The sequence below is a fragment of the Salvelinus fontinalis genome, unplaced genomic scaffold (genome assembly GCF_029448725.1).
Source record: "Salvelinus fontinalis isolate EN_2023a unplaced genomic scaffold, ASM2944872v1 scaffold_0434, whole genome shotgun sequence".
Taxonomy (NCBI): Eukaryota; Metazoa; Chordata; class Actinopteri; order Salmoniformes; family Salmonidae; genus Salvelinus; species Salvelinus fontinalis.
In genome coordinates, this window is record NW_026600643.1 from 80448 (window position 1) to 105000 (window position 24553).

At 44.4% G+C, this 24553-nt stretch overlaps 6 non-coding genes and 1 pseudogene across 6 annotated transcripts; all 7 read right to left on the reverse strand.

Moving 5' to 3' along the window:
- Positions 1-235: 235 nt before the first annotated feature.
- On the reverse strand, positions 236-354 carry LOC129846038 (5S ribosomal RNA). Its single transcript, XR_008758163.1, has one exon. It is a non-coding gene; the product is annotated as a 5S ribosomal RNA (ribosomal RNA).
- Positions 355-13062: 12708 nt separating this feature from the next.
- Positions 13063-13212, reverse strand: LOC129846051 (U1 spliceosomal RNA; annotated as a pseudogene).
- An 8465-nt stretch (positions 13213-21677) lies between these two features.
- Positions 21678-21841, reverse strand: LOC129846034 (U1 spliceosomal RNA). The gene has a single exon (XR_008758159.1). It is a non-coding gene; the product is annotated as a U1 spliceosomal RNA (small nuclear RNA).
- Positions 21842-22580: 739 nt separating this feature from the next.
- LOC129846050 (5S ribosomal RNA) lies at positions 22581-22699 on the reverse strand. Its single transcript, XR_008758172.1, has one exon. It is a non-coding gene; the product is annotated as a 5S ribosomal RNA (ribosomal RNA).
- Positions 22700-22922: 223 nt separating this feature from the next.
- LOC129846046 (U1 spliceosomal RNA) lies at positions 22923-23086 on the reverse strand. Its single transcript, XR_008758170.1, has one exon. It is a non-coding gene; the product is annotated as a U1 spliceosomal RNA (small nuclear RNA).
- A 771-nt stretch (positions 23087-23857) lies between these two features.
- Positions 23858-23976, reverse strand: LOC129846052 (5S ribosomal RNA). The gene has a single exon (XR_008758173.1). It is a non-coding gene; the product is annotated as a 5S ribosomal RNA (ribosomal RNA).
- A 223-nt stretch (positions 23977-24199) lies between these two features.
- LOC129846035 (U1 spliceosomal RNA) lies at positions 24200-24363 on the reverse strand. The gene has a single exon (XR_008758160.1). It is a non-coding gene; the product is annotated as a U1 spliceosomal RNA (small nuclear RNA).
- Between the last annotated feature and the right edge of the window lie 190 nt (positions 24364-24553).

Below are 24553 nucleotides of genomic sequence, written 5' to 3' on the forward strand. Positions count from 1 at the left end.
TTATTAACTTGTTTATTGTTTACTCCATGTGTAACTCTGTGTTGTTGTCTGTTCACACTGCTATGCTTTATCTTGGCCAGGTCGCAGTTGCAAATGAGAACTTGTTCTCAACTAGCCTACCTGGTTAAATAAAGGTGAAATAAAAAGAAATAAAAATTTAGTCAATTCAGCATCAAATGCTTACTACAAGGCAGTGTTGCTGATGAAATAATGCCACACCCCCTAGTGGACAAAAGGCTTACAGCACCTGGTATTCCCAGGCGGTCTCCCATCCAAGTACTAACCAGGCCCGAGCATGCTAAGCTTCCGAGATCAGACGAGATCGGGCGTATTCAGGCTGGTATGGCCGTAAGCGATTGCACATCTCTTGGTACACCATATAAAGTCAAAGTGAGTCTGATAAACAGACATTGCATTCTCACCAATTAGATAAGCAGCTTGAACTTTGGCTCACTCAAAAAGTGGAAGAAATTACATATACTGTAGCCATCCCTTTTTAGCACAGATAGTTGGATGAAATACAAACAAACCTTGCAAACATTTCTAAGCGAGGGCACATATTTCAGCCTTGTGGGAAAAAACGGACAAATACAATGACTTCTGACAAATACATCATCAGCAACAGTTTCCCATGCAGCTATCCTACTAGCCACAATAAATACACAAAAGCTCTGGATGTTGAAAACCTATTGCATTGTTCTGTGCTAAGGAGGAACGCATGTATGGACAATTTCATATTGGAAGAGCATGACACATCATGACCGGGGGGGGTTAGAGTGGCTGCTCAACTATCTCCTGATTGAAGTACCAGCGTGGCATAAATACAATGCTGCATTTCGCAACATAATGTTTCGACAAAATGCCAACAATATTTTGCTACAAACAAATGTTTCCACCTTTCGATTGGTCCACAAAGTGTCTTTCTCAACTGACTTCAAAGATCTCCATAAGCACAGTCAGTTGACTCAAGTCATCCTTAAGCCTGCCGCCAAGCAACGGTTTATCATTAACAAAGACATCAGGGTAAAGCGCAAACGAGCACTACCATAAATTTTTCGCGATTCCCACATTTGGAAAATTCACAAGGGGTCAGCACAGCCAGAGTGCAATGGCTGAGCCCCACACCGGGTGAACCACCTTCTTGATCACTTTTTCTCTTCTGCTTAGTGGAGGAAAAGTCTCTCCAGTGCCAACATTTTCCGCTAACGGTAACCACTTTGTGTTCTGATAATATCATATCACATCGACCTGCGTTAAATGCCGTTTAGGAATGCACTTGCACACTGTCACGATCGTGTGGAGGATTGACGGACCAAAACGCAGCATTAGGAAAATAAGCCATCTCCTTTTATTGACGAAGAAGGCAAAACGAAACAAAAACACTTACACACTAACAAAACAAGAAAACGATCGTGAAGCTAAATAACGATGTGCACACACTGGCTACAAACGTATCACATAGACAACTACTCACCACAAATGAAAGCCTATGGCTACCCTAAATAAGGCTCCCAATCAGAGACAACCGAAATCAGCTGTCTCTAATTGGGAACTCATTCAGGTAACCATAGACTCTCCTAGATAACTAAACATACATAGACAACGCTAGACACCTGAACTCAATACAAACCCATATACTACACCCAATAACCCCTTTACCATAGAAACACCCAAAACCAACAAAACACAAACATTCCCCATGTCACACCCTGACCTAACTAAAATAATAAAGAAAACAAAGAATACTAAGGCCAGGGCGTGACATAACCCCCCCCTTAAGGTGCGAACTCCGGGCGCACCATTACACAGTCTAGGGGAGGGTCTGGGTGGGCTTCCATCCACGGTGGCGGCTCCGGCTCTGGTTGTGGTCCCCACAGTCCCTAACCGCCTCCTTAACTTCCTCCAAATGACCCCCCTCCACATTAACCCTATTGCATTAAGGGGCAGTTCTGGACTAAGGGGCAGCTCCGGACTAAGGGGCAGTACCAGGGTAAGGGGCAGTACCAGGGTAAGGGGCAGTACCAGGGTCAGGGGCAGTACCAGGGTAAGGGGCAATACCAGGGTAAGGGGCAGCACCAGGGTAAGGGGCAGCACCAGGGTAAGGGGCAGCACCAGGATAAGGGGCAGCACCAGGATAAGGGGCAGCTCCGGACTGAGGAATGGCAGCTCCGGACTGAGGGACTGCAGCTCCGGACTGAGGGACTGCAGCTCCGGACTGAGGGATGGCCCATGGCTGGCTGACGGATCTGGCTGCTCATGGCTAGCTGACGGATCTGGCTGCTCATGGCGGCTCTGGCAGATCCTGTCTGGTTGGCGGCTCTGGCAGATCCTGTCTGACGGACGGCTCTAGCGGCTCCTGTCTGGCTGGCGGCTCTAGCGGCTCCTGTCTGGCGGACGGCTCAGTAGGCTCATGGCAGACGGGCGGCTTTGCAGGCTCATTGCAGACGGATGGCTCAGATGGCGCTGGGGAGACGGATGGCTCAGATGGCGCTGGGGAGACGGATGGCTCAGATGGCGCTGGGGAGACGGATGGCTCAGATGGCGCTGGGGAGACGGATGGCTCAGATGGCGCTTGGCAGACAGGCAGTTCAGTCATCGCTGTGCAGACGGCAGACTCCTGCCGGCTGAGGCGCACTGTAGGCCTGGTGCGTGGTGCCGGGACTGGTGGCACCGGGCTGGGGACACGCATCTCAGGGCTAGTGCGGGGAGCAGCAACAGGACGCACAGGACTCTGGGGACACACAGGAGGCTTGGTGCGTGGTTTAGGCACTGGTGGTAAAGGGCTGGAGACACGCACCATATAGCTAATGCGTGGAGGAGGCACTGGTGGTACTGGGTTGGGGCGGGGAGGTGGCGCCGGAAATACCGGACCGTGCAGGCGTACTGGCTCCCTTGAACGCCGAGCCTGCCCAACCCTACCTGGTTGTATGCTCCCCGTCGCCTGACCAGTGCGGGGAGGTGGAATAACCCGCACCGGCCTATGTAGGCGAACCGGGGACACCATGCGTAAGGCTGGTGCCATGTACGCCGGCTCGAGGAGACGCACTGGTGACCAGATGCGTTGGGCCGGCTTCATGACATACGGCTCAACGCTCAGTCTAGCCCGGCCGATACGTGGAGCTGAAATGTACCGAACCGGGCTATGCACGCGTACAGGAGACACCGTGCGCTCTACTGCGTAACACGGTGTCTGCCCGTACTCTCGCTCTCCACGGTAAGTACAGGGAGTAGGCGCAGGTTTCCTACCTGACTTCGCCACACTCCCTTTAAGGCCCCCCCCAAGACATTTTTGGGTTGTACTCACGGGCTTCCAGCCTTGTCTCCGTGCTGCCTCCTCATATCGCCTCCTCTCGGCTTTAGCTGCCTCCAGCTCTTCACGAGGAAGGCGATATTCTCCCGGTTGTGCCCACGGCCCCTTACCATCCAGTATCTCCTCCCATGTCCACGAATCCTGTGTAGGTAGGTCCTGTTGCCGCTTTCCATGCCGCTTGGTCCTGTAATAGTGAGTAGTTCTGTCACGATCGTGTGGAGGATTGACGGACCAAAACGCAGCATTAGGAAAATAAGCCATCTCCTTTTATTGACGAAGAAGGCAAAACGAAACAAAAACACTTACACACTAACAAAACAAGAAAACGATCGTGAAGCTAAATAACGATGTGCACACACTGGCTACAAACGTATCACATAGACAACTACTCACCACAAATGAAAGCCTATGGCTACCCTAAATAAGGCTCCCAATCAGAGACAACCGAAATCAGCTGTCTCTAATTGGGAACTCATTCAGGTAACCATAGACTCTCCTAGATAACTAAACATACATAGACAACGCTAGACACCTGAACTCAACACAAACCCATATCCTACACCCAATAACCCCTTTACCATAGAAACACCCAAAACCAACAAAACACAAACATTCCCCATGTCACACCCTGACCTAACTAAAATAATAAAGAAAACAAAGAATACTAAGGCCAGGGCGTGACATAACCCCCCCCTTAAGGTGCGAACTCCGGGCGCACCATTACACAGTCTAGGGGAAGGTCTGGGTGGGCTTCCATCCACGGTGGCGGCTCCGGCTCTGGTTGTGGTCCCCACGTCACCACAGTCCCTAACCGCCTCCTTAACTTCCTCCAAATGACCCCCCTCCACATTAACCCTATTGCATTAAGGGGCAGTTCTGGACTAAGGGGCAGCTCCGGACTAAGGGGCAGTACCAGGGTAAGGGGCAGTACCAGGGTCAGGGGCAGTACCAGGGTAAGGGGCAATACCAGGGTAAGGGGCAGCACCAGGGTAAGGGGCAGCACCAGGGTAAGGGGCAGCACCAGGATAAGGGGCAGCACCAGGATAAGGGGCAGCTCCGGACTGAGGAATGGCAGCTCCGGACTGAGGGACTGCAGCTCCGGACTGAGGGACTGCAGCTCCGGACTGAGGGATGGCCCATGGCTGGCTGACGGATCTGGCTGCTCATGGCTAGCTGACGGATCTGGCTGCTCATGGCTAGCTGACGGATCTGGCTGCTCATGGCTAGCTGACGGATCTGGCTGCTCATGGCTAGCTGACGGATCTGGCTGCTCATGGCTGGCTGACGGATCTGGCTGCTCATGGCTGGCTGACGGATCTGGCTGCTCATGGCTAGCTGACGGATCTGGCTGCTCATGGCTAGCTGACGGATCTGGCTGCTCATGGCTAGCTGACGGATCTGGCTGCTCATGGCTAGCTGACGGATCTGGCTGCTCATGGCTGGCTGACGGATCTGGCTGCTCATGGCTGGCTGACGGATCTGGCTGCTCATGGCTGGCTGACTGATCTGGCTGCTCCTGTCTGATTGGCGGCTCTGGCAGATCCTGTCTGGTTGGCGGCTCTGGCAGATCCTGTCTGGTTGGCGGCTCTGGCAGATCCTGTCTGGTTGGCGGCTCTGGCAGATCCTGTCTGACGGACGGCTCTAGCGGCTCCTGTCTGGCTGGCGGCTCTAGCGGCTCCTGTCTGGCGGACGGCTCAGTAGGCTCATGGCAGACGGGCGGCTTTGCAGGCTCATTGCAGACGGATGGCTCAGATGGCGCTGGGGAGACGGATGGCTCAGATGGCGCTGGGGAGACGGATGGCTCAGATGGCGCTGGGGAGACGGATGGCTCAGATGGCGCTGGGGAGACGGATGGCTCAGATGGCGCTTGGCAGACAGGCAGTTCAGTCATCGCTGTGCAGACGGCAGACTCCTGCCGGCTGAGGCGCACTGTAGGCCTGGTGCGTGGTGCCGGGACTGGTGGCACCGGGCTGGGGACACGCATCTCAGGGCTAGTGCGGGGAGCAGCAACAGGACGCACAGGACTCTGGGGACACACAGGAGGCTTGGTGCGTGGTTTAGGCACTGGTGGTAAAGGGCTGGAGACACGCACCATATAGCTAATGCGTGGAGGAGGCACTGGTGGTACTGGGTTGGGGCGGGGAGGTGGCGCCGGAAATACCGGACCGTGCAGGCGTACTGGCTCCCTTGAACGCCGAGCCTGCCCAACCCTACCTGGTTGTATGCTCCCCGTCGCCTGACCAGTGCGGGGAGGTGGAATAACCCGCACCGGCCTATGTAGGCGAACCGGGGACACCATGCGTAAGGCTGGTGCCATGTACGCCGGCTCGAGGAGACGCACTGGTGACCAGATGCGTTGGGCCGGCTTCATGACATACGGCTCAGATGGCGCTGGGGAGACGGATGGCTCAGATGGCGCTGGGGAGACGGATGGCTCAGATGGCGCTGGGGAGACGGATGGCTCAGATGGCGCTGGGGAGACGGATGGCTCAGATGGCGCTTGGCAGACAGGCAGTTCAGTCATCGCTGTGCAGACGGCAGCGGGGAGGTGGAATAACCCGCACCGGCCTATGTAGGCGAACCGGGGACACCATGCGTAAGGCTGGTGCCATGTACGCCGGCTCGAGGAGACGCACTGGTGACCAGATGCGTTGGGCCGGCTTCATGACATACGGCTCAACGCTCAGTCTAGCCCGGCCGATACGTGGAGCTGAAATGTACCGAACCGGGCTATGCACGCGTACAGGAGACACCGTGCGCTCTACTGCGTAACACGGTGTCTGCCCGTACTCTCGCTCTCCACGGTAAGTACAGGGAGTAGGCGCAGGTTTCCTACCTGACTTCGCCACACTCCCTTTAAGGCCCCCCCCAAGACATTTTTGGGTTGTACTCACGGGCTTCCAGCCTTGTCTCCGTGCTGCCTCCTCATATCGCCTCCTCTCGGCTTTAGCTGCCTCCAGCTCTTCACGAGGAAGGCGATATTCTCCCGGTTGTGCCCACGGCCCCTTACCATCCAGTATCTCCTCCCATGTCCACGAATCCTGTGTAGGTAGGTCCTGTTGCCGCTTTCCATGCCGCTTGGTCCTGTAATAGTGAGTAGTTCTGTCACGATCGTGTGGAGGATTGACGGACCAAAACGCAGCATTAGGAAAATAAGCCATCTCCTTTTATTGACGAAGAAGGCAAAACGAAACAAAAACACTTACACACTAACAAAACAAGAAAACGATCGTGAAGCTAAATAACGATGTGCACACACTGGCTACAAACGTATCACATAGACAACTACTCACCACAAATGAAAGCCTATGGCTACCCTAAATAAGGCTCCCAATCAGAGACAACCGAAATCAGCTGTCTCTAATTGGGAACTCATTCAGGTAACCATAGACTCTCCTAGATAACTAAACATACATAGACAACGCTAGACACCTGAACTCAACACAAACCCATATACTACACCCAATAACCCCTTTACCATAGAAACACCCAAAACCAACAAAACAAAAACATTCCCCATGTCACACCCTGACCTAACTAAAATAATAAAGAAAACAAAGAATACTAAGGCCAGGGCGTGACACACACAGAGTAGTGAAAAAGTAGTTTATTTTGTTTACTAGATTATATCAGTGAACCACTAGATTCCCATCATGCAACACTGTCGAAAAAATCACCAATTACTTTTTTATATCTTAACCTATCTGATATCACAAATGTTTGCGATATGACGAAATACAATCACATTCAGACACACACAGACAAATGCATGAAACCAATTGATTTATTATCGATAACATCTCAGATTCTCTTGTGCTTTTGATTTTCTCCATAAAAGAAGGGTTGTAATTCCAACATGGAAAACACAGGGCCATCAGACACCAGTCCAGTTCCACTCCTCACCAGCATTATTTCCTTTGATCATTTGAACAGGGCGAGGGAGCACAGAGCACACACAAGCTGCATTCAGTAACAATATTCTTATTTGTCTTATAAATAAAAGGCAGTTGCTCCCTGACAACACAAGGAACTTTGATCGTATTAAAAGAGCAGGGGAGACTAGCCCATAGAAGCTGCATTTAGTCAATTCAGCATCAAATGCTTACTACAAGGCAGTGTTGCTGATGAAATAATGCCACACCCCCTAGTGGACAAAAGTCTTACAGCACCTGGTATTCCCAGGAGGTCTCCCATCCAAATACTAACCAGGCCCGAGCCTGCTTAGCTTCCGAGATCAGACGAGATCGGGCGTATTTTTTTTTTTTTTTTTTTTTATCTTTTATTATGAAAAAAACACATAATATTTACAACATTCAATCAATAATAAAAATGGATGAACAATTTATCCTTTTACAAAATCAAAAAATCAAAAATAAATAAAATAAAACCTATTAAAAACACAATCATCCACTAAATCAACTTAATAATGAAATACAAGTTTCCCATTTGACAAAATTTCAATAAAAGTACTCCCCCACACAAACAATTTTTCAAAATTTCCTCCACCGTATCTATATATTATCTCTATATCTCTCTCTAATATGCTCCTAAAAAAACCTTCCACACTCACAATTTTCCCTTCATAATGACCTAAATTCCTTCTTAATCTTATCGCATATGTAGCATGACTTATTACAAAATTCACCAAATTAATATTTAAAACTTTACTTTTCCCATTTAAACCAAAAAGAAACAACCTCCTCCACTCCACCCCAGTAAAAATCTCTTCTCCCCAATGTTTTACTAAAAGCCCTTTTAAAAACTCATGAAAATCTTTCAACCTACTACATTCAATAAAAAAGTGCATCAAATTTTCCACCCCCGTACCACAAATATCACATTCTCTTTTAATATCCCTATTTATTTGATGCAAAACCACATTTGTAAAAATCCTATTATGTTTCAATTTAAAATCATTGTCTTCACATTCTATAAAATTATATTTTACATTTACATTCTTCCATATTGATTTTACATCCATGTTTGGAAACACCCTAGACCACACTTTCTCCGCAGCAGGACTTTTTATCTCTTTTAAAATACATTTTCTATAAACCATTCTAACTTTTAGACCTGATAAAACATGTTTCTCCCCATTACTTTCATAATATAAAACTGGTAAAGCCCTAGATCTTTTAACCACCTCTTTGTTTATTAAAATCACCCACTCCCCGGGAATACATCCTAATATTTTCTTATACATATTCTCCACAGTAGTTTTACTTATTTCTTCATCTACTTCAACCACATTGTCATATATAGCCTGAAATGGAAGAAACCCAGGAATTACCTCATATGCTATGTCACCTATCTGCCTCATCCCAGCCCTCATAAAATATTTACAAAACAACATCATATTATTGCACTTTATCTTTGGATTTAAAAATATCGGCTGATTTAAAATATTTTCTAAACTGGTACATTCATAATAAATATTTGGTAAAAACCGCCCCCAAGCCTCAAACACTTCTCTGTAAAACAAAGGTATATTACCTAACATTTCCTTCTTCATACTCATCAATAAACCATTGTCCCCCATCCTCCCAACCTCCTGCAAATACTCTTTAAAAAACCTTTTCCACCCATAATCCAATTCACCAAATAAATATTTCCGTACCATTTTTACTCTAATTGCTGTTTTCCTTACACTTAAATCTACCAACTTCAAACCCCCCTCCTCATAACCTGCAATCAAAGTTTTAAAAGCTATTCTCACCCCCTTCCCTTCCCATAAAAAATCAACTACAATTTTATTCATTTCAGATAAAACCCATTCTGGCATATCCAAAACATTCATTACATAAATAAATATTGACATCAACAATGAATTTATGACAATGACTTTCCCTTTTAATTTCAAAGACCTCCCCCTCCACATATTTACCACCTTTCTAACTTTATTTATTACACCACTCCATGTCAAATCCCTAGCTTCCAATTCTTTCACCCCTAAAAACACTCCTAATACCTTAAAATAATCTTTAACCACTTTAAAAGGAAAATTCCCCTCATTAATCTTCCCAATATACATTACTACTGACTTCTCCATGTTAACCTTTGCACCCGATGCTTGTCCATATACTTTAAAACACTCCATCACCCTTTTTACACTACCCTCATCTCTAACTGTTATAGTGGTATCATCTGCGTATTGATGTATCAAACTAAAACCTCCTTGCGGAGTCTCTACACAATTTATAAGATTATCTCTTTTAAGAAATGCTGCTAAAGGTTCTACCGATAAAACGAATAATAAAGCTGATAAAGGACAGCCCTGTCTCACAGATCTCTCAAGAATAAAAGAATCGGTTAAAACCCCATTACATTTCACCCTACTTTTTGCCTTCTTATATAATAATTTTATCCATCCTATTATTCTATTACCAAAACCATATTTATCCATTACCCTAAACATAAAATCATGTTCCACCCTATCAAAAGCTTTATTTAAATCTATGCTTAAAACAATTCCCCCCATCTTATCATGATTCATTTTATTTATCACATCTCTAATTGTATTAATTGTATCCGCAATATCTCTACCAGGCACACTATAATTCTGTGTAGGTGCTATAATATCATTTAAAACTTGCTTCATTCTATTTGCCAGTACCTTAGCTAAAATTTTATAATCCGAATTTAATAAACTAATTGGCCTATAATTCTCCAGTTTTAATTTACTCCCCTTATTTTTATATAAAATTGTTATCAGCCCTGTCACCATAGATTCAGAAATACTATCATTATCCTCCATATATTGATAAACTTCCAATAAAATAGGTGCTAAAAAACTGGCATATATTTTATAAAACTCTGCAATTATTCCATCTACTCCAGGACTCTTATTTACTTGTAAACCCTTAATCGCATCTTTAACTTCATTCAATGTTATCTTCCCATCACACATTTGTTTATCCTCTACCTTAATTTGCACATCCACACTATCCAATATCTCCTTTACACACCCCTCATTCACCTCCCCTTTCTTAAATAAATCCTTATAAAAATTCTGCACTGTTTCTAAAACCTCTACATAATCATTGACAACTTCACCCTTTATATTTTCGATCTCTCTAATATATGTTCTCCTCTGTTTATTCTTCTCTAAACCAAGAAAAAATGAAGTACATTTCTCCCCCTCCAAAACATACTTTGCCTTACTTCTTATAATTGCACCCTTACACTTATCTATTTCATATTTAGTCAATTGTGCTTTTAATTCCAAAAACTTTCCTATATTATAATTAGGTTCACTGTCACACTTCCTCATTTCTTTATCCAATTTAGCTCTCAACTCATTTTCTTCTCTTTTCATCCTACCTCTCTTTTTCCTTGCATATCCTATACTAAAAACTTTTATTTTTTCCTTAACCTTATCCCACCATGAACACTTATCATTCTCTTTCTGCTTATCCTCCATTTCACATGCTATCAAAGATTTAAGTTGTTTCCCATATTCCTCATCTCCCAAATCCCCTGCATTCATACACCATATTCCACCCCCTGTTCTTTCCTTATCTAATCCCACTGAAAATGTTAAACCTGCATGATCACTAAAAGTTGTAAAAACATACTTAATATCTTTCATAAAATTTCTTAAACCTTCTTTTACTAAAACCAGATCTATCCTCGTTTGTTTTAAATCCCCTAAAACCACCTGCCTTCTAGAAAATTCTCTTTTTTCTGGATTTTCCTCTCTCCATATATCAATTATTCCTTTTTCTAACATCATCTTCTTTAAAACCCCCCTAGATACATCATTTCTAAAAATAGCTCCTCTTGTCATATCCAGTCTATCCATTTTAACATTAAAATCTCCAACTACAATACAGTTCCCCTCACACCATTTCCCTATTTCTAAAAATAAATTTTTGCGCTCTATTTCAGTATTAGGCGCATAAATATTTATAATTCTAAAAACCATACTCATATATTCAAAATCTACAATTAAAATCCTCCCATTATTATCATTATATATCTGTTTCACATTATCCACCACATCCTTCCTCAATAAAATAGCAACCCCACTTGAATTCCCTCTGCCATTATTTACATAAATAAAATCCCTCCATATTTTTTTTACTTCTAAAACACATACATTATCCCAGTGCGTCTCTTGAATACATAAAATATCTGAATTCTTCATTTTTACTATTCTATTAAATTTTTCCATTGTCCTCAAACCATTTGCATTTAATGACAATATATTAACCATTCTAATAAATAAAAATAAAAAATATATATATAATTTCATTATCCTCTACCTGTTATCCAGTTTCATTTCCTCTTCCACCCTTTCTCTCCCCCTCTTCCCGCCGCTTTCCTCTTCCTGTATCCTTCCCTTGTTCTTTCAATCTTTTCTCCATCATGCGTATCCGATATATCCTCCAAGTCCATGTTTTCCAGCCAACTCACCCCCTTGACATCCACATCCGTTGTGCTCCCCGTATTCATCTCCGTTTCTTGTATAGTCTTTGTGCTCCCCGTGCTCATCGCCGTCTCTGGTATTGTCATCAACTCCATAACCCCCTCCATTTCTTCACCCCCCGAGCTACTTGTTAGTGCTGTGCTTTCCCCCAAACCCTGTGAGTCCCCCGTGCTTCCCCCCAGTCCACTCCCCCCCTCCTCCTGAAAACTCCCTCTTCTTATTTCTGAGTCCATACTGCTCCCAATTTCATTTATCTTCTGGTCCTTCTTCCTTCTTCCTTCCTCCGTCTCTCCGCCTTCCACCACGTCCTCTCCTCCATCTTCTTCTCCTTCTTGCGTCAATACCACTGCTTCCTCGAATAGTGCTTGACTCCCCTCTTCAGCCATAACCTCTCCACAGTTGCACTCCGCCAATCCCTTTCTGCATCTACCACAAAAATTCCTTTCCTTCTCTCCATCACATTCTCTCGCATAGTGTCCTTGATTGCCACACTTAAAGCACTTAAATTCCGGGCAGTCTTTAACTATGTGCCCTGGTTGAATACACATACGACACACTCTGACCTGTTTGTCATGAATGACTCTGAAATATTCTGCTCCCTCCAACGTCTCAATTCTTGTAGAATAAGGTAATGATGTCACTTTTCCTGTGAACTTGACCTTGCAGAAACGTGTCCCGTCAACCACCTCCGTTCCTGGCCAAACTCTCCTCCTTATCTCCGAGACAGCCTCCACTCCCCAGCTACTCAGCTTGCCCAGTATCACACCATCTTCTACATATACTGGGAGATTCATGAACGACACCACCACTTCCTTCACATTAATATCTTTCGCCAGTATCTTGGTGTCCTTTATCCGTATTCCATCCATTAGCCGTTCTTTTCCTTTTTCATTCCTCATCGTAACTTCATACTTCTTTTCTCCTTTCATTCGGCATCCCACCACCTCTCCACACACCTCCTTAATTGCTCGCAGTAGTTCCATTGTCGTCACTTTGTCTTCTCCTTCCAACTCAATTGCCACCGTGTATTCTTTTCCATATTTCATTCCTTCTTTACCTTCATTTTTACCTTTAGAGTGGCTGCTCAACTCTCTCCTGATTGAAGTACCAGCGTGGCATAAATACAATGCTGCATTTCGCAACATAATGTTTCGACAAAATGCCAACAATATTTTGCTACAAACAAATGTTTCCACCTTTCGATTGGTCCACAAAGTCTCCTTCACAACTGACTTCAAAGATCTCCATAACCACAGTCAGTTGACTCAAGTCATCCTTAAGCCTGCCGCCAAGCAACGGTTTATCATTAACAAAGACATCAGGGTAAAGCGCAAACGACCACTACCATAAATTTTGCAATCAAGATTCCCACATTTGGAAAATTCGCAAGGGGTCAGCACAGCCAGAGTGCAATGGCTGAGCCCCACACCGGGTGAACCTTTTTCTTGATCACGTTTTCTCTTCTGCTTAGTGGAGGAAAAGTCTCTCCAGTGACAACATTTTCCGCTAACGGTAACCACTTTGTGTTCTGATAATATCATATCACATCGACCTGCGTTAAATGCCGTTTAGGAATGCACTTGCACACAGAGTAGTGAAAAAGTAGTTTATTTTGTTTACTAGATTATATCAGTGAACCACTAGATTCCCATCATGCAAAACTGTCGAAAAAATCACCAATTACTTTTTAATATCTTAACCTATCTGATATCACAAATTTTAGCAGTATGACGAAATACAATCACATTCAGACACACACACACACACACACACACACACACACACACACACACACACACACACACACACACACACACACACACATGAAACCAATTGATTTATTATCGATAACATCTCAGATTCTCTTGTGCTTTTGATTTACTCCATAAAAGAAGGGTTGTAATTCCAACATGGAAAACACAGGGCCATCAGACACCAGTCCAGTTCCACTCCTCACCAGCATTATTTCCTTTGATCATTTGAACAGGGCGAGGGAGCACAGAGCACACACAAGCTGCATTCAGTAACAATATTCTTATTTGTCTTATAAATAAAAGGCAGTTGCTCCCTGACAACACAAGGAACTTTTATCGTATTAAAAGGGCAGGGGAGACTATCCCATAGAAGCTGCATTTAGTCAATTCACCATCAAATGCTTACTACAAGGCAGTGTTGCTGATGAAATAATGCCACACCCCCTAGTGGACAAAAGGCTTACAGCACCTGGTATTCCCAGGCGGTCTCCCATCCAAGTACTAACCAGGCCCGAGCCTGCTTAGCTTCCGAGATCAGACGTATTTTTATTTTTTTTATTTTTTTTTTATTATAAAAAATTCTTGTTTTACAATATTTACAAATTCAATATGCAAAAACCATTTCAATCAATACATTTCTAAACATAGGCAGGCAAACAATTCACCCCCTATCAAATCAAAGAACCCAAAGAAATTAAAATACCAGAATTATACAACCAATGCATACAAGACTTTATTAAGACAAATTCCACAAAAAAAATAAAAAAATATAAAAATAAATAAAAAATAATATCTCCAACACTTTACACATCAAAACCCATACACCAAACCACTATCCTCCCCCACAGTAATAAATCCACAATCCTTCATAAACACCCTCTCAAAATCCTCCTGCTTAGACCTATACATCAAATCTACATCCTTCCTTATCAATCCTTCAAATACCTTCCACACTGTCACCCTCTTTCCCTCAAACCTTGCCAAGTTCCTCCTAGAATATACCGCATACCTTGCATGTGATAGCATAAAATTCAACAATACAATATTCACCCCCCTCACATGCTGACCCACTCCAAACAATACCAACCACCTCCAATCAACCCCACCTATTATCTCTTCTCCCCAGTACCTTTCTAACATTTCCCTCAACCTCACATAAAACCCCGCCACATCAACACATTCAAACATCATGTGCATCAGATTTTCATCCTCATCTCTACATACATCACACACACGAGACACTGACCTGTCTACCTGATGTAACACCACCTTAGTAAAAACACGGTTGTGCCTCAACATAAAGTCAAAATGGGTACATTCTAGACTGTTGAGCCTCACTACCATGTTTTCCCACAACGTCTCAACTTCCATCCCTGGAAAAACTTGCCTCCACACTTTCTCCGATGCCGGCGCTCTGACCTTCCTGGTAATAATCGCCCAGTATAAGGCCCTCACCTGAGTAGAGGATAAGGCTTGCATGGTTTCTCCACATTTCACCTTCATCTCAGGCAAGGTCTCTAATACTCCATTACTCGAATGACTGTCCAGCAGCCTCACCCACTCCCCTGGAACACACTCCTTTATCCTCTCATACATTCGCAACACCGTCCCTTTTCTGACATCTTCATCTATACCCCAGACAGTATCTACGATCGCCTGATCAGGCAGGAACCCCGGCACCACCTCATACCTAAAGTCCCTCACTCTTATCATGCCTGCCTTCATTATTACCTTACTCTCCATCATCTTTCCCTCTGATTTCAGCATTGGGTTCAGAAAAACTGGTATATTCAAAATCACCCCTATAGAGTCACACTCATAACTTACCTGCGGTAAGAACTCTGCCCAGGCCCTGAACACCTCCTGGTAAAACTCAGGCACCTCTGCATACATGCTAGGCTTAAAACACATTAACAACCCGTAATCCCCACAACCTCCACTCCTATGCAACCAATGTCTGAAAAACTCCTTCCACCCCTGACCCTCCTCCCCATACAAAAACCGTTGCACTCTCTTAACCCTCATGGCTTTTAACTTCACTTCCAGATCTATTAATCTCAACCCACCCCTATCATAATTTGCTATCATCACATCGTGAGCAATCTTCACCCCCTTCCCACCCCACAGGAAATCAGACACTAAATTATTAATTCCCTTCAGAACCCATTCCGGCATGTCCATAACCCCTAAGGTATACACACATTTGGACATCAACAATGCATTCACCACCACCACTTTCCCCCTCAATTTTAATTTCCTTTGTTTCCAACAATTTAAAGTCGTCTTTATTTTATTAACCTGTTGGGGATGGGGGCGCTGTTTAGACTATTTATGCTAATGTGGCTAATTTTTTAAACGGCTTCCCACAAAATCCTTGATCGTACAATATGCATATTATTATTATTATTGGATAGAAAACAGTCTATAGTTTCTATAGGAGTTGAAATTTTGTCTCTAAGTGGAACAGAGCCCATTCTACAGCAATTTCCCTGACATGGAGTCAGATTTGAGAAACGTTGGCCACTTTTCTGAAGTCATTTAAAAGGGCTCTGTCGTTGCTATGACTATACGGACACTTCTTACGTCTTCCCCTGGATGCCTTTACGTGATGACGATTCCAACGGGCTCGATTGCTCGTTCACAGGCCCTACAAATGAAAAAAACCTTTAGCTAGCAAGTCTTTTCTTGCTGCGTAACGCGCGTGGAAGACACCGACCCTCTCCTGTTCCAAGCATTAGTTTAGCCTGTTATATTTCTCCGGTCATCTTTTCACTCGTTATAGGAGTTACAAACATCACAAAGTAGTTAATTTAAAGCGTTTTATAGCAATTTATATCCGTTTAGTGCGATTTTGGGACATTTATTTTTGCAACGATGTGAAAAGTTGGGTGCGCTTTTCAGTTCATCCCGAACGTAGTTGACATTTCCACATGGCAAGAGGACAGCTTTCCACCAAAAGACGATTTCTCCCAAGAAAGGATCCTTTGCCCAAGATACTGATGGAAGAACAGCTCAAGGTAGGACATTTTTATTATGATAAATCGTGTTTCTGTCGAAACATTTTAGTGGCTTAGGACGCCATGTTTTTTGACGTAGCTTCGCTTGGCGCAAACTGTATTGAAAAGTAAGGATAAATTAAAAAATGTAATAACGCAATTGTATTAAGAATTAAATTGTCTATCAATCCCTGTCCACCCTATATTTTTTAGTCACGTTTATGAGTATTTATGTATAAGAGTAGATCACTGTCTAAGTGGCGCAAGGACGTTTTCTTTACCAGCTTGTCTACATTTCACATTGTCTAACCATGATTTTGGTGGCTAAATATAAACATTTTCGATCAAACTGTATATGCATGTTGTAATGTGATGTTACAGGAGTGTCATCGGAAGAATTCTGAGAAGGTTAGTGAAAAAATTAATATCTTTTGGCGATGTTGACTTTTATCGCTCACTTTGGCTAGAATCAATGCTGGGCTGCTAATTGCTATGTGCTAAGCTAATATAACGATTTATTGTGTTTTCGCTGTAAGACACTTAGAAAATCTGAAATATTGTCTGTATTCACAGGATCTGTGTCTTTCGATTCGTGTATGCTGTGTATTTTTACGAAATGTTTGATGATTAGTAGTTAGGTAAACACGTTGCTCATTGTAATTATTCTAGTCCATTTGTGATGGTGGGTGCAATTGTAAACTATGAAGTCTACCTGAAATATGCACTTTTTTCTAACAAAACCTATCCCATACCATAAATATGTTATCAGACTGTCATCTAATGAGTTTTTTTGTTGGTTAGGGGCTATAAATATCTTAGTTTAGCCGAATTGGTGATGGCTACTGGTGTTGGTGGACAAATAAAAGATGGTGGAATATGCTAATGTGTTTTTAGGTAATAGATGTACATCTTTACATATTGTGTCTTCCCTGTAAAACATTTTAAAAATCGGAAATGTTGACTGGATTCATAAGATCTGTGTCTTTCATTAGCTGTATTGGACTTTAATGTGTGAAAGTTAAATATTTAAAAAAAATATTTTTTTTTAATTTCGCGGCACTGGTTTTTCAGTGGGGGGGGGGGGGGGGTGTGCCGCTAGCGCCACGCTGATCCTAGACAGGTTAATCACCCCTGTCCAAGTTAAGTCCCTCGCCTCCCGCTCATCTACCCCAATATTCACACCTAAAATTCTCACATGCCCCTTAACAGTCTTAAAAGGAATGTTACATGTACTTATAACATTATCATCAGCACATAACATTTGTGACTTTTCTACATTCACCTTAGCCCCAGAAGCTCTCCCATACACATCAAAACACTTCATCAGACAATTCACACTCTCTCCATCCCGCACAGTACATGTGGTATCATCAGCATAATGATGCATTACACTGACGCCTCCCCCCGGGAGGTCCACTCCATGCACTCCTAAATCACGCTTTACAAACGCCGCTAAAGGCTCTACTGAGATGCTGTATAGCAATGCAGACAATGGACAACCCTGCCTAACAGACCTGCCCAGGGGAAAGGAATCAGTTAGCACACCATTACATTTAACGACACTGCAAGCTGACCCATACAAAAGCTTCACCCATTCTTTAAGACGAGGCCCGAACCCAAATCTTGCCAAAGCCTCTAATAGGAACCGATGCTCCACCCGATCAAAAGCTTTATTCAGATCTAGACAGAGCACCGCCCCTCCCACTTCCTGCATCTGCTTCACTACATCTCGGATAGTGCAGAGGGTGTCCACTACATCCCGCCCTGGAACTCCATAGGCCTGAGTAGGTGCTATGATGCTTCCCATCACCTTATTCAACCTATTTGCCATTATCTTAGCTAGCACCTTATTGTCTGAGTTCAAAAGGGTTATTGGTCTGTAGTTCTCTAATTTCAGTCTGCTCCCCTTCCCTTTATATAACATAGTCAACACACCCATAGCTAAAGATTCAGGGACTACCCTCTTCTCCTCCATACACACATACACACGCAGCATCAGTGGGGCCAGTATGTCCCTAAACTCTCGGTAAAACTCTGCAGTCAGACCATCTGAACCCGGGCTCTTATTTAAGTTCAGGCCCAAGATAGCAGCTTTAATCTCTGCCAATGTAAAATCAGCATCACACATCTCTGCATCCTCAGTCGACACCCTAGCCTCCACTGCTTCTAGCACTCTTCTCATACTCACTTCATCTACCCCGCCCGACGTAAATAAGCCCTTATAAAAGGAATGCACTGTATTTAAAATTCCTTCCAGATCTGTCACCCTCTCCCCTCTCTCATTTAACAGCTCCGTTAGAAAACTCCTTTCCTGCATCCTCCTTTCTAACCCCAGGAAAAAAGCAGTATTCTTCTCCCCATCCACCACATACTGTGCTCTACTCCTCACCACTGCTCCCATACACCTGTGCCTCTCTACTACCCTCAACTCCTCCCTCACCCTCAGGTACTCTGTAACATCATAGCCTGGACAGTTTTCTACCTTTTCTAATTCCAATAACAGGCGGGATTTAAGAATCCTCTCCTCCCTCCTCCTTAACACATTTGCCTGTCTTGCACTAGATATTGCCAGCCTCTTGAACTCCCCTTTTAATCCTTCCCACCACACACTCACATCAGACTCAAATAGAGGATCTGACACGGCGTCTTTCACACACTCTTTCACTGCTGCCTTAAACCCCTCATCCTTCAGCAGACTGGCATTAAGACACCACAACCCCCCCCCCCCCCCCCCTCCCCTCCCCTGATGCACCCAGCCGGAAAAGCAGAGCATCATGGTCACTAAAAAATGTCTGAGAATACTCTACCCCCGCAACCAAGTGCGCAACCTCTCTATGAGCGAGACACAAATCTATACGTGACTGCTTGAGCTCACCCCTCACCACTTGTCTTCGAGAGAACACCCGCTTATCTGGATACCTCTCCCTCCATATATCCACCCAATCCTCATCCCGCATTAGCCTTACTAGCGCTCCCCTAGATGAGTCAGAGCCAAAATGTGCGCTACTTGAGGCATCTAGCCTATCCATCCATACATTAAAATCTCCCACAAGCAGACAGTTCTTCCCACATAATCCCCCCATTGACATAAACATAACCCTCCTATCAATTTCTTTATTAGGAGCATACACATTGTATAACGAGTACTCTACATCTTGATAAGTGAAACCCACTCCCACCATTCGACCCACAGTGTCAGCACATAACAAATTTATATTAGACACAACATTGTGTTTTACCAAAATAGCTACCCCACATGCCCGCACAGTACCATTACTTACGTATATTTGTCCATTCCATCTCTGCCTTACATTGTCCATATACGGCTCAGTCCAATGAGTCTCCTGAAGACATAGTATGTCCGCAGAAAAGGCTTCCAACACTAGCTCTAGCTTTTCTTTGCTACGAAGTCCATTAGTGTTGATAGATACAACTCTCACCATTATGAATATAAAGAGGAGGGGATGAATCCAGTCCTTCCTGATTGATCTTTTACCTTTTTTTTTTCCTGGTAATCATGTTCCTTTTACTCTCCCTCCGCAGAGATTGTATGTGCTCCTTCTCTTCCTCCGTCAGCTCTTCTTCCGACCCTTTTCGTTTATAAGAGTCATCCCTTGCAGGATCCACCTCCCTAGAGTAGCCTCCCTGGACTTCAGACCCAGTCGGGATCTCCACTTCACCTGCAGAACCCGAAGCCAATGCCTCTCCATGTGCTTCTTTTTCAAACCACTCTACCCCCCCCTCTCCACGAGGAACGCCGTCCAACTCCACATCATCCAGGCTTGAACTTATCCCTCCAACCTTTAATGCCTCCTTTCCTACAGAACAAGGCCCCGTCTCTGCTTCATCCTCCGACTGCCTCTGGTCTTCTTAGCCCTCCCTCTCTCCCTGGGACTGCTCGCTCATGCCGATCTCATCCCCCGTTCCTTCCATCTCGCTCTCCTCCATGACACTATTTCCGCTGAAGACCTGTGATGCCAAGTCATGAGCATCTTCACCATGGGAACATAAGCACTGCGCAACACTCCTCCCGCATCCAACACAACCGCGCTCTCTTCTCCCATTGCACTCTCGTGCGTAATGCCCCTGCTCACCACACTTATGACATGCGAAATCAGGGCACTCACGTAGCACGTGCCCTGGCTGGATACACAGCCTACAGACCTTCACCTGACGATCGTGTATTACTCTAAAATACTCAGCCCCTTCCATCGTTTCAAATTTGGCCGAATATGGCAGCGAGCGCACAGTGTCTGTGAACTTTACTTTGCAGAAGCGCGTCCCATCGGCAACTTCCGTCCCTGGCCAGTAGCGCCTTTTCACCGGTGATACAGCAGACACACCCCATGCTCTTAGCCGTTCTGTGATGTCCTCGTCTGTAATATATACTGGGAGGTTTAAGAAGGATACAACCATCTCATCCAGCGAAAGATCCTTTCCCATGATTCGACAGCTCCGGATTTTAAATCCATCCATCAGTTTTTCCTTCCCTCTCGCACTTGATAGCGTCACTTCATATCGTTTTTCATCTTTGACCCGACATCCGCAGACCAGTCCACAAACTTCTTTAATCCCTCTCAATAGCTCCATCATTGTAATTTTCTCCTCTCCCATAATTTCCACAGCCACTGTTAAATTCTTTTCATACTTTTGCTTCTGTCTTGTTGTAGCGCCATTTTCCATGTTTCCTTTGTTCGTCATCTTTTTACCAGCGTGGGTCCAAGCCATTGTATCCATCCTCAAAAACGACAGGAGGAAAGTCCCCCAAACAGCAATATGCTGTCGGGGAACAACCCCAAACTATAACTCAAACTTAATCAATTCACAAAAAGGAGATTGTACTTCAAAAAGCCCAAAAACTCAAACACAAACTCTCTGGAGCAAACACTCAGACTCAGCGCAATCACTCACACCTGTGTCAATTACCCAACAACAGGTGCGTATTCAGGCTGGTATGGCCGTAAGCGAAGGAACAACTCTTGGTACACCACATAAAGTCATGCATTTCGCAACATGATGTTTCCACAAAATGTCAACAATGTTTTGCTACAAACAAATGTTTCTACCTTTCAATTGGTCCACAAAGTGTCTTTCTCAACTGACTTGAAAGATCTCCATAAGCACGGGAAATCGACTCAAGTCATCCTCAAGCCTGGCGCCAAGCAACGGTTTGTCATTAAACAAGCGATCAGGGGAGAGCGCGGACGCAGTCCCCCACTACCATAAATTATGCAATCGAGATTTCCACATTTGGGAAATTCGCAGGGGTCAGCACAGCCGGAGTGCAATGGCTGAGCCTCGCCCTGGGTGAACCGCCTTCTTGATCACGGTATCTCCCTTGCCAGGTAAGTATGAGTTACACACATCGGTGGAGGGCAAGTCTCTCCAGTGACTACATTTTCGGCTGAAGGTAACCACTTTGTGTTCTGATCATACCACATCACATCGACCTGCGTTAAATGCCATTTAGGAATGCACTTGCAGACAGAGTGGTGAAAAAGTAGTTTATTTTGTTTCCTAGATTATATCAGTGAACCACTAGATTCCCATCATGCAACACTGTAAAAAAATCACCAATAGCTTTTGAATATCTTAACCTGTCTTATATCACAAATGTATGCGATATGACGAAATACAATCACATTCAGACACACACACACACACACACACACACACACACACACACACACAGACAAATGCATGAAACCAATTGATTTATTATCGATAACATCTCACATTCTCTTGTACTTTTGATTTACACCGTTAAAAGAAGGGTTGTAATTCCACCATGGAAAACACAGGGCCATCAGACACCAGTCCAGTTCCACTCCTCACCAGCAGTATTTCCTTTAATCATTTGAACAGGGTGAGGGAGCACAAAGCACACACAAGCTGCATTCAGTAACAATATTCTTATTTGTCTTATAAATAAAAGGCAGATGCTCCCTGGCAGCACAAGGAACTTTGATTGTATTAAAAGGGCATGGGAGACTAGCCCATAGAAGCTGCATTTAGTCAATTCGGCAGCAAATGCTTACTACAAGGCAGCGATGCTGATGAAATAATGCAAGAGGACACCCTAGTGGACAAAATGCTTACAGCACCTGGTATTCCCAGGCGGTCTCCCATCCAAGTACTAACCAGGCCCGACCCTACTTTGCTTCCGAGATCAGACGAGATCGGGCGTATTCAGGCTGGTATGGCCGTAAGCGAAGGAACAACTCTTGGTACACCACATAAAGTCATGCATTTCGCAACATGATGTTTCCACAAAATGTCAACAATGTTTTGCTACAAACAAATGTTTCTACCTTTCAATTGGTCCACAAAGTGTCTTTCTCAACTGACTTGAAAGATCTCCATAAGCACGGGCAATCGACTCAAGTCATCCTCAAGCCTGGCGCCAAGCAACGGTTTGTCATTAAACAAGCGATCAAGGGAGAGCGCGGACACAGTCCCCCACTACCATAAATTATGCAATCGAGATTTCCACATTTGTGAAATTCGCAGGGGTCAGCACAGCCGGAGTGCAATGGCTGAGCCTCACCCTGGGTGAACCGCCTTCTTGATCACGATATCTCCCTTGCCAGGTAAGTATGAGTTACACACATCGGTGGAGGGCAAGTCTCTCCAGTGACAACATTTTCGGCTGAAGGTAACCACTTTGTGTTCTGATCATACCACATCACATCGACCTGCGTTAAATGCCGTTTAGGAATGCACTTGCAGACAGAGTGGTGAAAAAGTAGTTTATTTTGTTTCCTAGATTATATCAGTGAACCACTAGATTCCCATCATGCAACACTGTAAAAAAATCACCAATAGCTTTTGAATATCTTAACCTGTCTTATATCACAAATGTATGCGATATGACGAAATACAATCACATTCAGACACACACACACACACACACACACACACACACACACACACACACACACACACACACACACACACACACACACACAGACAAATGCATGAAACCAATTGATTTATTATCGAAAACATCTCACATTCTCTTGTACTTTTGATTTACACCGTTAAAAGAAGGGTTGTAATTCCACCATGGAAAACACAGGGCCATCAGACACCAGTCCAGTTCCACTCCTCACCAGCAGTATTTCCTTTAATCATTTGAACAGGGTGAGGGAGCACAAAGCACACACAAGCTGCATTCAGTAACAATATTCTTATTTGTCTTATCAATAAAAGGCAGATGCTCCCTGGCAACACAAGGAACTTTGATTGTATTAAAAGGGCATGGGAGACTAGCCCATAGAAGCTGCATTTAGTCAATTCGGCAGCAAATGCTTACTACAAGGCAGCGATGCTGATGAAAAAATGCAAGAGGACACCCTAGTGGACAAAATGCTTACAGCACCTGGTATTCCCAGGCGGTATCCCATCCAAGTACTAACCAGGCCCGACCCTACTTTGCTTCCGAGATCAGACGAGATCGGGCGTATTCAGGCTGGTATGGCCGTCAGCGAAGGAACAACTCTTGGTACACCACATAAAGTCATGCATTTCGCAACATGATGTTTCCACAAAATGTCAACAATGTTTTGCTACAAACAAATGTTTCTACCTTTCAATTGGTCCACAAAGTGTCTTTCTCAACTGACTTGAAAGATCTCCATAAGCACGAGCAATCGACTCAAGTCATCCTCAAGCCTGGCGCCAAGCAACGGTTTGTCATTAAACAAGCGATCAGGGGAGAGCGCGGACGCAGTCCCCCACTACCATAAATTATGCAATCGAGATTTCCACATTTGGGAAATTCGCAGGGGTCAGCACAGCCGGAGTGCAATGGCTGAGCCTCGCCCTGGGTGAACCGCCTTCTTGATCACGGTATCTCCCTTGCCAGGTAAGTATGAGTTACACACATCGGTGGAGGGCAAGTCTCTCCAGTGACAACATTTTCGGCTGAAGGTAACCACTTTGTGTTCTGATCATACCACATCACATTGACCTGCGTTAAATGCCGTTTAGGAATGCACTTGCAGACAGAGTGGTGAAAAAGTAGTTTATTTTGTTTCCTAGATTGTATCAGTGAACCACTAGA